The following is a 13,260-nucleotide window of genomic DNA, read 5'->3' on the forward strand; positions in this document are numbered from 1 at the left end:
TAGGAAAGACTAAGAAAGTCTCAAGCTACCTTCCTTTTATTTTCTGACTGCTATTATATAAAAAGAAAGAGATTAAAAGCATAGAACGATGAGGCTGGAAAATAACCATTCAACAGTTCTGAGTTATTCTTGGGCCTGAACCATTTTGAATCTTTACAATGTAAAGTAACACTAACGTATTGTTTGAAATCTAAATCTACAGTTTGCTTTATAAAACTGAGTGCATCTCTTGGCACCAAAAGCAAGGATCCAGGTGCAGGAGGGAGGCTAATCCTTTGTTGTTTTATCACACTTGCTGAAGGACTACACCCCCCTACCCCACTCCCCAAGCCCAAACCCCATTTTATGAGAATCTTCAAATAAAGCATGTCCCCGCTATTTTTCTTTTCAAAAATGGTATTTTCTAGACAATTGTGTTGAATCATGAAGCACAACTTCAAGGCTTGGGGAAGTCCCTCGGGTTTGTCCAAAACCATACCCCTGCATGGTCTCAGCCTGCAGCTCCTGCCGGCTCACCCGGCCAGACCCACTATGGCTTTTAGATTCATACAAAAAGAGCTGAATGCGATGCTTTCTATGGAGAAAAAACCCTGGAGCAAAGACAGAAGTAAATCTAAATCTATATATTGTGACACACACACACACATCATTTCAAAACTCTTACTATTCTCAGAGTTAAATATGTAAGAAAAATGAACTCACTTTTTTCCTGAAGATAATTATTGAATAGGGACACAGGAGTATCTTAAATGAAAGAATGCATAACCAGGGGTGCATCTTACAAGGGTATATGTGAAACTTGGTAAACGGTCTGTAAAGCTAGTGAATGATGCCCCATGATCATATCAATGTACACAGCTATGACTTAATAAAAAAAAATTAAATTAAAAAAAAGAAAGAATGCATTTATATAATCCCACATAACAAGAAATCCACTATTGAACATGTTTCGTAAAATCCTCACCTGTAGCCATGGATTAAATATTGTAATTGAACTAACTGTGGACTACTTCCCTAGTAACTACAGCTCGGCTAATCAATTTAATGGCTGTACTTCCCTGTGTGGTTCAGCAGACACCAACTAATAGAAATAGAACAATTTTTTCATATGTGAGAATTTATCTTGTAGTAACTTAGCTTTTATGTTTTTAACCCATATTTTAACAGTTATCAAAAGTCATTTGATTACTATAGTGAATTTTTTTCTTTTTTTTTGAGAAAGCATTAGGGAAAGAAAATGAACTGATCTTTAGGTTGCAAGACCAAGGTTCAAAAGCCAACTCAGCTGTCTATTCTTCATGTGATAGTGGGCAAGTCATCTAGTAAGTGGAGATAGTCACTCATAGTCTTAGCTACATAATGGGGTCGCTGATGTAGGTCAAATGAGCTAAACAAATAGCACTTGAAAAAATGCAAAGCAATGGATAGTGTAAGATGTCTTTCTTTTGGTTTTGTTGTTAAGGCTCCCTTACCCATGTGCATACACAGACATACATGTGCATACATAGAATCCACCTCAACAGCTTGCCACTCTACTCTTTTTGCATTGTAATTTATGTTCACTTTCCAAAAAAAAAAATGAAATGGCTTATAGGGGAAGAAACAGATCTATTAATAACGAAACTAATCAAACAAGGATGTGTGAACAGCCGCCAGATACTGAAGGCAAGAGAAATTAGGAGAAACTACTACCATAGCGCGTAAAACTTCCCAACCTTCCTCGTAGTCCAGGCAAAAGGGAAAACACACTTTCTGTGTGGTTTTTACAGCCTTGAGAGAAAGCCTTCTGTGTCCTTGTGCTATTTTAGCTTGTAACTGGGTGTCACTTTACGTCTTCCTTAACATGTCTTCGTTAGTTATAACCAGACACTTCTTTAAGAAACCATGTGTCTGCCCTAGTTCCTTACCTGACATAAAGTGGGCACCTAATAAAGGATAATGATTAATGTTAGATGCTTAATAAATAATCCTTTTATGCTTTTTTAGGCTGATACCAGTATTGCCAAAATTCTGCTTAAGATTAAAACATTGGTGGGTTTAGTTTTAAGCCTACTCCATATAAAAGATATTTATCATTAGGAGGATACGATGTGTATAATAAACTGTTTCTGCCCGTCTTAAAGGAAAGTGGCTGTATTTCTTCTCCTCCCTCCCCCATCTCTTTTTAACCAAAGGTGGCTTCAAGGACAATTTGATTGACACAAGCACTCAAACCTGCACCTTCCAGGCACCAGTTTAGAGAGCTCTTTTGGAAATGTGTTTCTTCTTCCAGCCTAGAAACCAAGTGGATTCCAAGGTGCCTTCTCATGATTGTGCATACTGTGTGAACATTTTCAAGAGGGTAGAGTAGAGCAGTAAATCATATTTTGATCAACGCCAAAAATATGGTGCCAAAGAACATCTTGACATCACCATTAGCATCTGTTGCATCCTGTAATTAAGCAGAATTGGCTTGTAGATGATTTCTTCTAAAGACACAGTCCTCCTTTCATGGGAGTGTAATCAGAATGAGCTATCGCTCTCATTAAGTTACTTGGAAATACATCACCAGTGTGGCCTGTCATTCTAATGATGCATTGGAGTCATTCATCAAAGGGTGAATCCCACTAATAAGGTGTTACTTCACAGGCAAGGCTGTGTGTCACAGAAAACAGCCAGGCGCAGATGGATAACAATTGCAACGTAAGACCCAGAAGGCTCTATGGAATGGGGCCCAACTTCCTCTTCTTCTATATGAAGTTTATCTGTTTTTAAGCTATCCAAATCAATGACCAACTGCCCCAAAACTCTTTTAAGTTTACCTTTCTGCCTAATCCCTGACTCTCTTAGGGATCTCTTCATTTCTTTGGGCATATAACTGAGTCACTAGTTCTTTCTTAAAGATTTATAATTTAAGGAAAGTCAGTTTCATACCTGTCATTAACAAAGTGCCTATGGATTTCTGTATGATTCAAGCAAGTCCAGATAAATTTTTTCAAAATATTAATACAATGATGCCACTTTAATAAAAAGAAGGTAGGGAAAAAAGATGCTAAAATTCTAAGTTAACATATTGGGGACAATTATTGTATTTGTTTCTGAATTCCCTGGCAGCAAAATTAATAAGGGATGATAGATTGAAGGAATGAACATTATTTCATTTGGACACTTTTTAATACTAAATTCTAACAATCATTTCTTTAGGTCCTTCTGTAGTGGACCTTAAGGAACTTTGTGGGCATTAACTTCAATGCTAATAACACTGAAAATGCAATAACATTCTCCCAGTGATGTCTTATTCTCAACTTTTGATAAAGCTAAGGATACATTATAATTAGAACATCATCTGTTTAAGGCATGTTTGTGAAAAGCAAAGCTAATACATTTCAAGTGTATAACTTATTTTAGCAATTAGACTTACAAAACTCAGAAAAAAATTCATTTCTCTATGAATTGGGCCTTCTTTTCCTGCTGTTAATGCCATTTCTCTCTTCTGAACATTTTTTGGGAGGTGACTAACAATAGTTGACTTTTTAACTTTATTGTGATGAAATTTACAAGCAATAAACTTATTTAGCCTTTGTAAGTGTACATTTTGATGAAACTTGGTAAATATATTGAATCGTGTAACCACCACCAAAATCTATATACTAAACAGTTCCCTCGTGCCCCTTTGCAGTGGACCCCACCCCTTGGCCCCCGCCCAGGGTGACCACTGATCCTTTCTGTCACTATCATGTTGCCTTTTGTAGACTGTCATATATATGTAGAATCATTCCTGTAGACTTTTGTGTTTCACTTTTTTCATCTGGCACCTATGTTGTTGTATATATTCCTATTGTGTTCAACTTTATTGCTGAATAGTATTTCATTAGGAAGTATTTCTATGAGGAAAAAAGCTTAAAGGATATTAAGTGTAGTGACTAGAAGGAATATCCATATGAACTGGATAACAAGCATAGAGGTAGCAATTTGTATTCTTGCTTGAATAGAGAACAAATGCTTTCTATTCCAATATATATTTTTAATCCTTTACAGTGACAACCTTGAAAGCTAAGTGATGGCAGGAACCATGCTCTCTAGCTTGCCATTATATCTGCAACATCTACCCTGGTGCCTGAATTTAGCAGGTGCTTAATGAATCATTGTCAAATGAGTGGCTAAAGACATTAATAGTTGCTTGTGATCCATGTGCAATAGTCACTGCAAAGAGAGCAGTTCCTCAAAAGAAGTAACAGTAAAGGGCGGCGCCTGTGGCTTAGTCGGTAAGGTGCCGGCCCCATATACTGAGGGTGGCGGGTTCAAACCCAGCCCCGGCTGAACTGCAAACCAAAAAAAAAAAAAAAAAAAAATAGCTGGGCGTTGTGGCGGGCGCCTGTAGTCCCAGCTACTCGGGAGGCTGAGGCAAGAGAATCGCTTCAGCCCAGGAGTTGGAGGTTGCTGTGAGTTGTGTGATGCCACAGCACTCTACCGAGGGCGATAAAGTGAGACTCTGTCTCTACAAAAAAAAAAAAAAAAAGTAACAGTAAGTTATAAACAGAAATGTTACGTTAGTTACCACTTACTGAGCACTTACCATAGAAGTGCTTGTAAAGGGACTTGGTTCTTTCCACACATTTCAGATCTATTTTTAGCTCTGTCACCTCAGTATTTTTAAAAACTTTTTGATCCAGTGTATTTTATCCTGAATTCCAGTTTCAGGATAACCAACTCAACACATTGACTATGCACTGTCCTTTTACTTGCTCTAAGAGTATGTCTAAATATTTAGTAATTTTCTGAGTTATGTACACCCTTCAGTTCAAGAGTTTTTCCAAATGTGCGAAGTATAGCCAACAAAATGGTATGCAAGGAAACAGAACACCACAGAATGCTAACACTTGAAGGTGGTTTAGTCCACTGTCTGCATTTTAACAGAGGAAGAAACTGAACTCTTGAAAATGACTGGTCCCGATTCACACATTTGGTGGGAAATTTTGTACAATTCAAGATTTTGTAAATAGTCTATTATCCTAACAAGCATGCAGATAGTTTGCAGAATTGAACTAGAACAAAAGTGAGATCTCATAGTTTGCTTACTTGTTAGTATCCAACGTTACTGGGGAGAACTGAGGGTGTGCAGTCTATTGTACTGAGTGTTATTTTAGAGCACTTCAATGAAAAAAAAAAGTTCACAAGAAGCCAGCTACAAGATCAAAATAGAATCCATGTGAAAGCAAGGAAAATAGACGAAAGAAAGCTAAATTCTGCACTGCAAGCACACCAAGCCGCAACTCTGCTGGACATCTCAGTGCATTGCAAAATCTATTACTCATATACCTTAAACTAAACCATTGACCATTAAGATTTTTTTCTTTCTGCAAAGTTACTAAGTATTCCAGGAATTAGGTTTTTAGGTGGAAAATGAAGTTCACCTGAAAACTCAATGGATTAATTTTACCTCTTATTATTTACCATATTTATTCACAAGGATTTGTATTAGCATAAAATACCTTTAGATGTAGGCTTCTATAGTACTTTGAATTTCATAGGGCTGGTGAATTGTGGTGGTTTTACAACTTCAACAATATGATACCTAAATCAGTGCTCTAGGTGGTTCCATTTTGCCTAGATAAAACTAGATAAAACTCTGACTTATTCTAACCATCTACCAACCATTAATTCAAAAATTATTTATGAAATGCTTAGTAAGTGGTTAGTTGTTATAGCACACAAATAAATTAATCTGATGGTGCAAAGAGAAGAACAAAGGATTTCAGTAAAGGAAGGGAACTAAGGAAGACCTTGAGACAGGGTGATTTGTGAATTAATATGATGAAGGTGATTTCTAGGGCTGCAAAGAAACACTATGGAAAGGGCAATACACAGGATATCTTCTCTCTGGATCCATTTTCAAAGGGTATAAATGCTTTCAAGGGAAGATATTGCTCAGAGGCTCAAAATGACTTTGACCATATTTGAACACCTAATAGATGGAAGTCAGTACTAGTCATTGTAAGATCCTACTTTCTGGAATCCTTAAATTCCCAATAATTAATATGCATAATAAAAATATTAAAGTCTTTCAAAATAGGATATTGATAAAACAGAAGGTCATGAGTTGACCTAGAATCTTAAGATACAATGTTAAAAGTAGGAAAGAATTGTATGGGCAACATGGCAGGTAGATCTGATGATACAGACATATAGGCACATCCACATGTATACACACATACTTGTGATGGACATAACCTGCACCAATATTGACAACAGTCTTACTAATACGATGTTTTACTCTGTTTCCCTGGACTGATAATATCTTTGGTCTCTTATAAAGAGAGTTAAATTCAAACAACTCTGACCAATTCCCCCCAAACGTAGCACCCCTTTGCAGATTTTTGTGTTGCAATTTTGGTCATCTTCCAAATAAAGATGCATTTATTACCCTTAAAATCAGAAAATAGATATATGATCAGAGTAATTGCCAAGTCCTTAGTGGCTTACATATTCATGGATAACTATAATTGGTAACAACCAGTAGCCTTTTTAAGTAAATTGCCCATGTAAAAATTTAATTGTGTAGGATGTGTAAGGGAAGGGAGTGAGTGTCCACTTTTCTAAAAGATTAGCCATCAGATTTTTTTTTTTTTTTTTGGCTGGGGCTGGGTTTGAACCCGCCACCTCCGGCATATGGGACCGGCGCCCTACTCCTTGAGCCACAGGCGCCGCCCCATCAGATTTTTTCTTTTTAATGTTGCATTTTTCTTATTCACTTGGACAATTAGTTGAGTTACAGATATCTCCATTTAGACTTCATGTTCACCCTATAAAATGGGGCATTTCTATCACAATATCCAATTTTATCTTAATAGATATTACAAGAACCTTTATTAATCAAACAATGGAACTAAATTACAGTTACTTTAAAATAGCAGTGAACTTGTTCTGACTCCAAGATCATTTAGTTTTACCCCCAAAAAGCCCCATTGGAATATTTCTCTTAAGAAAAAGAAGTAATACGGCCAATCTCTTTTCAAAGGGAACTTAAAATCAACTCCATGCTGAATTTCTCAAGCATTTTGTAGAGCTCTCTGAACAAGTTTTCTTGTTTTCTCAGAATAAAGCCTGCATATATGCCAATCTTAATGTTCTTAGTCTAATTTATACCACGTATATGACAGGCACACAAGTACAACATCTGCTGAGGGATGTGAATTTGATTTTACACTCAGCTTGTCTTCCAGCAGGTTGGCTGCTGTCTAAGTTGCAGGTAGGTACTCAATCAAAAATCGTATCTCCCTTCACTTTGCTGGCAGGTTCTCCCAAACTCCACATCCCTCCTTATCAGGCTGCTCTGTGAATCAAACATGAGGAGTCACACTAAAAGCAGATCAAGATGTGACAGGTTCAAGAGAGCTGAATATAGGGACTGTAGAACTACCCACAGGTATCTTGAACTGCACCTCAGGAAGGTTTAGCTCCATGGCCTTTCTCACAATTCAGAATGTCACACTGTAAGAGACCAAGTATATGACAGCTCAGAATATTGAAGCCTGCCATAATTACTGTTGACTGGTTTAATTCACTGCATGCTTTCCTTGGTCAGCCTGTTTACTGACTATTTCACGTTTTAGTCTACTGTTCTAGAAGTGGAAGGTTGGACACTATCACAAAGTTGCTTAGGAGACCTACAGGACTGAGAAAGTATGTGTACCATTTAACAGATGATTTACCTTTACTTATAAGGTAAATGTGTCTGCTGAAACTAAATTGAAAATTTTTTAAAAACTTGAGAGAAATCAATGAAAGTATGAATATTTTATCTTGACATGCAAGAAACATTCATAAGAAAATAAGTTATATAATAAAATATCACTTTGGCATGTTAACTAAGCATAGTACATAAGTTTATCCATTCAAATGGGGAATCTATTTGATATTAATTATAAAAGCACTACAGAAATTATACACTGGTCATATACATAAGTGTTAATAAGCCTCATTTCTTGACAATCCCGTTCCACCACCCACCAAAAATTCACAATTAGGATTATATTACCTATGTATTTCAGCAACCATTTTTTTTTCATTTCTCACAATAATGGATATTCCACATGTTGGCCTATAGAGATGACATGAGAAAGTAATCATTGAGAGTTTGTTGTGGAAGATAAAGATAGTGGCTGACTTACATGTCATCCCATTCCCATTGCAACCACATGATGTCGGCTGTATTATCAGTCTGATTAGTTTGTAACTACCTTTTATGGGAAACTGCTGTACCATTTGGATCCACAGCTACAGAACCTCTTTTTCTGTTTTCCTTTTTAATTTTTGTTTATCATGGTTATATAGTAGTTACATATCTTCATGGAGTACATGTGATGTTTTAATACAGGCATACCATGTGAACTAATCAAATTGGAGTATTTGGGATATTCACCATCCCGGGCATTTATGATTTCTTCATGTTGGTAACATTCCAGTTCCACTCTTTTAGTTATTTTCAGGGGTGCCCTAACTTATTGAGGATTGCTGTCACTTTGCTGTGCTATCAAATATTGTTCATTCTATCTAACTATTTTTGCACTCATTAACCTCCTCGCTTCATTCTGCCTGCTCGCTGCCCTTTTCAGCCTATGGTAACCATCATTCTACTCTCTTCTCAATCGATTCCCCATGACATCAATTGTTTTTACTATTTAGCCCTAACATGTGAGTGAGAACATGTGAGATTTGTCTTTCTGTGCTTGGCTTCTTTCACTTAATATAATGCCAAACGTCCTTTTTCATAGGAAATTTTTCTTGTGTGTGCCTTTGAGAGTTCTGGGGTTGATTTGGCTTTTTGATTGTTCATTTGTCCACTTCCCTATTTAAGGATAATCTCTTCTGTTTGCTGTATCTCGTCTAACTTTCACTGATTTTAGTTTTCCTTTGCACTTGTTACTTTTTCATGCTTGCCCCCTTGTTATTGCCTCTATTTTTACGAAGTGTTCGTTATACTTGGTTTCCTTTTCTTCATGATGATTTTATTTCATCTGTTTTCTAGGTGTGGTCACTGTACCTTTCTTCTCTTTCATTATTTCACTCTTACTTCACCTTCTCTATTGATTCTTTGATATTCTCCAAACCTACAAAAGAGTCCATGTTCCCTTCCATTTGTTAATAGTATAGAGAAATATTTGTCTGTAGTCACCTTCATTTCCAATCCCCTGAAGTGTCCTGATTGCTATTTATATTCCCTTTTGAGTTTTTTTGGTGGGAGACCAAAAATGGTAACCACATGTAGGTGCCTTGTTTGACCTTTGCAGAGTACATGTCAACTCCGAGTGACTTTCTGTTTGCTCACCACTAGTTTGATAGAAGCACCTGTGCAGGGAGTAAATTCAAAGTAGAACAGATTCTCTCTCACTAATGTGCCTTATGCTCTCTTGAAGAATATTGGGGTGACTTCTAGTGAAGATTCTTCACTAAGTTGCAATTTGTTTCTCTACTTTTTTCCTCTTGTTTCTTCTGTTTCACCTCCACTCTGATAAGGATCTTTAGGTTGCAAGGAGCCAAACTCAGCAAGGATGGATGTTTGTCTGTTTGTTTGTTTGAGACAGAGTCTCACTCGATTGCCCTGGTAGAGTGCTGTAGTGTCATAGCTCACAGCAACCTCCAACTCCTGGGGTCAAGCCATCTTCTTGCCTCAGCCTTCTTCAGCTGGGACTTCAGGTGCCTGCCACCACACCTGTGTTTGTCTCTGATGTCATGTCCACTATCTCAGTCCTTACTTCTCTAAGGAAAGGACCATTGTCTGGATCTCTCAGGACCTGCTCGGACACCTTCAGAAAGGTCTATATCCTGCAAGACAAGTTTGCAAAGATTTATTGACATTTGTGTTTTATAAATTCAATTTGGAACAAATGTCACCGTCTTGGGCAAACTGCCTGTGATTTGTGATGGATGTCGTTTCCTGGTTTAATTTAGATCATATTTTCTCCCCTATATTTTATTCCTTTTGCTCATTTCTATGGGTTTCAGGAAAGAGAATTTACATAGCATTATGTCATGATCTTTTATTGTATGAATTTCTTGTGACTTCTTGAAGGTGTACAAAAATACAAAGATTCGTGCTCGCTTCGGCAGCACATATACTAAAATTGGAATGATACAGAGAAGATTAGCATGGCCCCTGTGCAAGGATGACACGCAAATTCGTGAAGCGTTCCATATTTTAAAAAAAAAATAGTAAAATACAAAGATTCCTAAATTGAATTTGGTAAGTACAAAAAAGTTTTTATAAGTTTTTCCTCAAATTGATGGTAGAAAATCCTAGTTCTCTATAAACTACCGCCATTTGCAATTATTGTTTACAAATGGTATGTCATATTGATTTTTATCCAGCTTAATACATAAGTAAGCATTCTACCTCAGTAGTCATTGGCTATATGGCATAGTGGTTAAATGATGTGCAGACTTTTTGCTACTTTTTCCCTGTCAAGGATAAAGTGGTGGAGGTGTATGTCAGTGAAATTAAGTTCTATGCTTTAAATGGGTGACTTTTCCCCCCTTTAATGCAATAGACTCTTTCTCCCCTCTAGTCGCGGTTGTTAGAAAGCATTAAATTGAGCATTCAAGATTAATTCCTTGGCAGGTCAAGAGGAGAACAGCATGTAGCCAATCCTACCTTCGTGTTCCTTCTTAATGGCTTCAGCACAGTGTGAAAAAGTAAACAGTTGTGACAAGAGATGTAATGGATGAGCTGGGTGTGACAGGTCACCCCAACTGAAGCTCATCCTCTCTTTAAGTATGCTCTATAATGAAGGGCACTAAAGCTTTTGAGATTATCAAAGACTTGTATTGTAAAATATATTTCTGGCCTGAGGAGGGATTTTGAATAAATATATTATGAATGATGGTGCCTAGTGACACCAAAGAAGTAAAAATAAATAATGAAGTGTGCTTATCCTGAAGTTTAAGCCCAGGAATTTCTGGCATTAATACGATCCCCCTTCTGTCTACTCCGTTCCTTCCACAGTTCTCTTTTATGTGCAAATGCACTCTATTCCAAATGGTTTTGTTTCTTAATAATTCTTTGGGGAAGAATGATTTTATAATTATGAAGGACAGCGAGATTATAGCATTTTTTCTTTAAAACCTAATCTATCTCATGCCTTTTGGCACACTGAGAACCTACAGATACTTAGGAAATTCAGAGAGTTAGTGGTCTGGCTGTCCTTCTCCATTTCATGGAATTGTAAATAAAAATGGAAGACTTTCCCTTTCTCCCACCCGTCTCCCAATCTTGGGGAATAGACTGACAAGAAGAAATAAAAACAATGTCCTGTTCACCAACATAAGTTGTGGCTCAACATTGGAGTGAACTATTTCAAAATAAAGCTAAAATATTTCAGGTAGGTTATATTTGCCTAGTGGTCAGTTTCTAACAATAATTATCGTTATAGTTAATATCCATTTAGAATTTATAATGTGTCAGGCATACATCATCTAGTTTAATCTTCCCAGATAGAAAATATTCTTTCATTAGTTTACAAAAAGCTGAGATTTATCCAAAGTCATAGAGCCAGAATGGAAACGACACTCTTCCAGACTCCAGGGCCTAGTTTTGTCTTTATACTGCACTATTGCAATGGTATCTAATAATGGGAGCCGGCCACTTGTAGCTATTGAACACATATGCTCAATAATGTTGCTCATATGACTAAGAAACCAAGTCATTACTTTTTTTATGTATATGAATTTAATTTTTTAATTTTTAAAATTTCAGATTAATATGAAGTTACAATGTTTGCATTTGTTTTGTAAGGTCCCTGTTGTAGTTGTGTCCTGTACCCAAGAGGTGTGCCCTTACATTGTGTCCATTCGATAACACACCCATGCACCTCCCTCCTCCTGTTTTGCTCTTCCCATCTCCCTCTCCCCAACTTGAACTGAATTGAGTTTTCCTCTTATGTGGGTGTGTATTAGTTCACCTACTAGATTTATGTTAGTATTAAATACATTGGATACTTACTTTTCCATTCTTGTGATACTTACTAAGAAGAATGTGTTTCAATTCCATCCAGATTAATACAAAAGATATAAAGTCTCCATCTTTTTTATGGCTGGATAGTATTCCATGGCATACATATACCACAGTGATTAATCCATTCATAGGTTGATGGGTACTTGGGTTGTTTCCACATCTCAGAGATTGTAAATTGAACTGCAATAAACAATCTAGCACAAATGTCCTTATGATAAAATGATTTTTTTTCCTTTTGAGTAGAACCCTAGTAATGGGATTATGGGATCAGAATGGGAAGTCTATTTTGAGTTCTTTGAGTATTCACCATGCTGCTTTCCACAGAGGCTGTATTAGTTTGCAATCCCATCAACAGTGTAAAAGTGATCCCTTCTCTCCACATCCATGCCACTACCTGCAGATCAAGTTATTAATTTTATTCAGTTTTACATTTAATTAGTCATACGGGACTATCATGTTGATAAGACAGCTCTAGTTGGTCTTTCGTAAGATTGATTTTTATTTCTGTTATGTGGCAATAGATGACCGATACACTGAACAAGAACTGTGATATCACTAACATCCCTCTAACCTTAAAATCTAAAAAAAATAAGAAAATGTTAAACAAAAGGTATAATGTGCCTTATAAGTATGTTTCATTGGCTCTGTACTTCCCAGAATATCCCCTCCTTAAAACAAACTAACAAGCAAACAAATATTTCACACCCAGTAACCAAGATCAGATTTGCACTTTGCTGTTAACATTTTAATGGTTATTGTAAAAAAAAAAAGTTTCATCAACACACAAGTTAGCAAAATAATGCCTGTTTTTTTTTTTTTCACTAAATAGTAGGCTTTGTACCTTATTTAAAATTAGCTGATTTTCCTTGTAACCATACTAATCTTTCCTGTTCAGAAGCACCAAGGCAAGGTACCTTTAATTGCTGTTTCCTCCAGCTATCTGAAGGCAAACCCAGAAATCCTTGTCCACCCTACAGCCCACTGGCTGATTTTGTGAAGACCTTTTATTTGTTTATTATTTTTACTAATCAGTTTTTGTTGGAGTTTGTATACTTAATATATGGCCCCAAACAACCCTATTCTTCTAATGTGCAATAGAGAAAAAAAACAAAAAAAGGTTGAATACCCCTATAAGACCTGTAGTTTTACTTTCTCAAAGTCAAGTGATACTCTTCTCAGAAAGAAAAAGTTCCCTGCAACCTTTTAGACTGTTCTTTTGAGAAGTTTAGCTGTATCTAAAGCTATGTGTGAAAGTTCTGACTGATCTACAT

General features: G+C 36.5%; 1 protein-coding gene and 1 non-coding gene across 2 annotated transcripts in view; both read left to right on the forward strand.

The window, feature by feature from the left end:
• Positions 1 to 13,260, forward strand: part of RARB (retinoic acid receptor beta) — a 426,501-nt gene that overhangs the window by 44,273 nt on the left and 368,968 nt on the right. The gene's annotated exons all lie outside the window — the stretch shown is intronic.
• LOC128592831 (U6 spliceosomal RNA) lies at positions 10,074 to 10,180 on the forward strand. Its single transcript, XR_008382044.1, has one exon. It is a non-coding gene; the product is annotated as a U6 spliceosomal RNA (small nuclear RNA).

This window comes from Nycticebus coucang, chromosome 8 (assembly GCF_027406575.1).
Source record: "Nycticebus coucang isolate mNycCou1 chromosome 8, mNycCou1.pri, whole genome shotgun sequence".
In the NCBI taxonomy this organism is placed as follows: domain Eukaryota; kingdom Metazoa; phylum Chordata; class Mammalia; order Primates; family Lorisidae; genus Nycticebus; species Nycticebus coucang.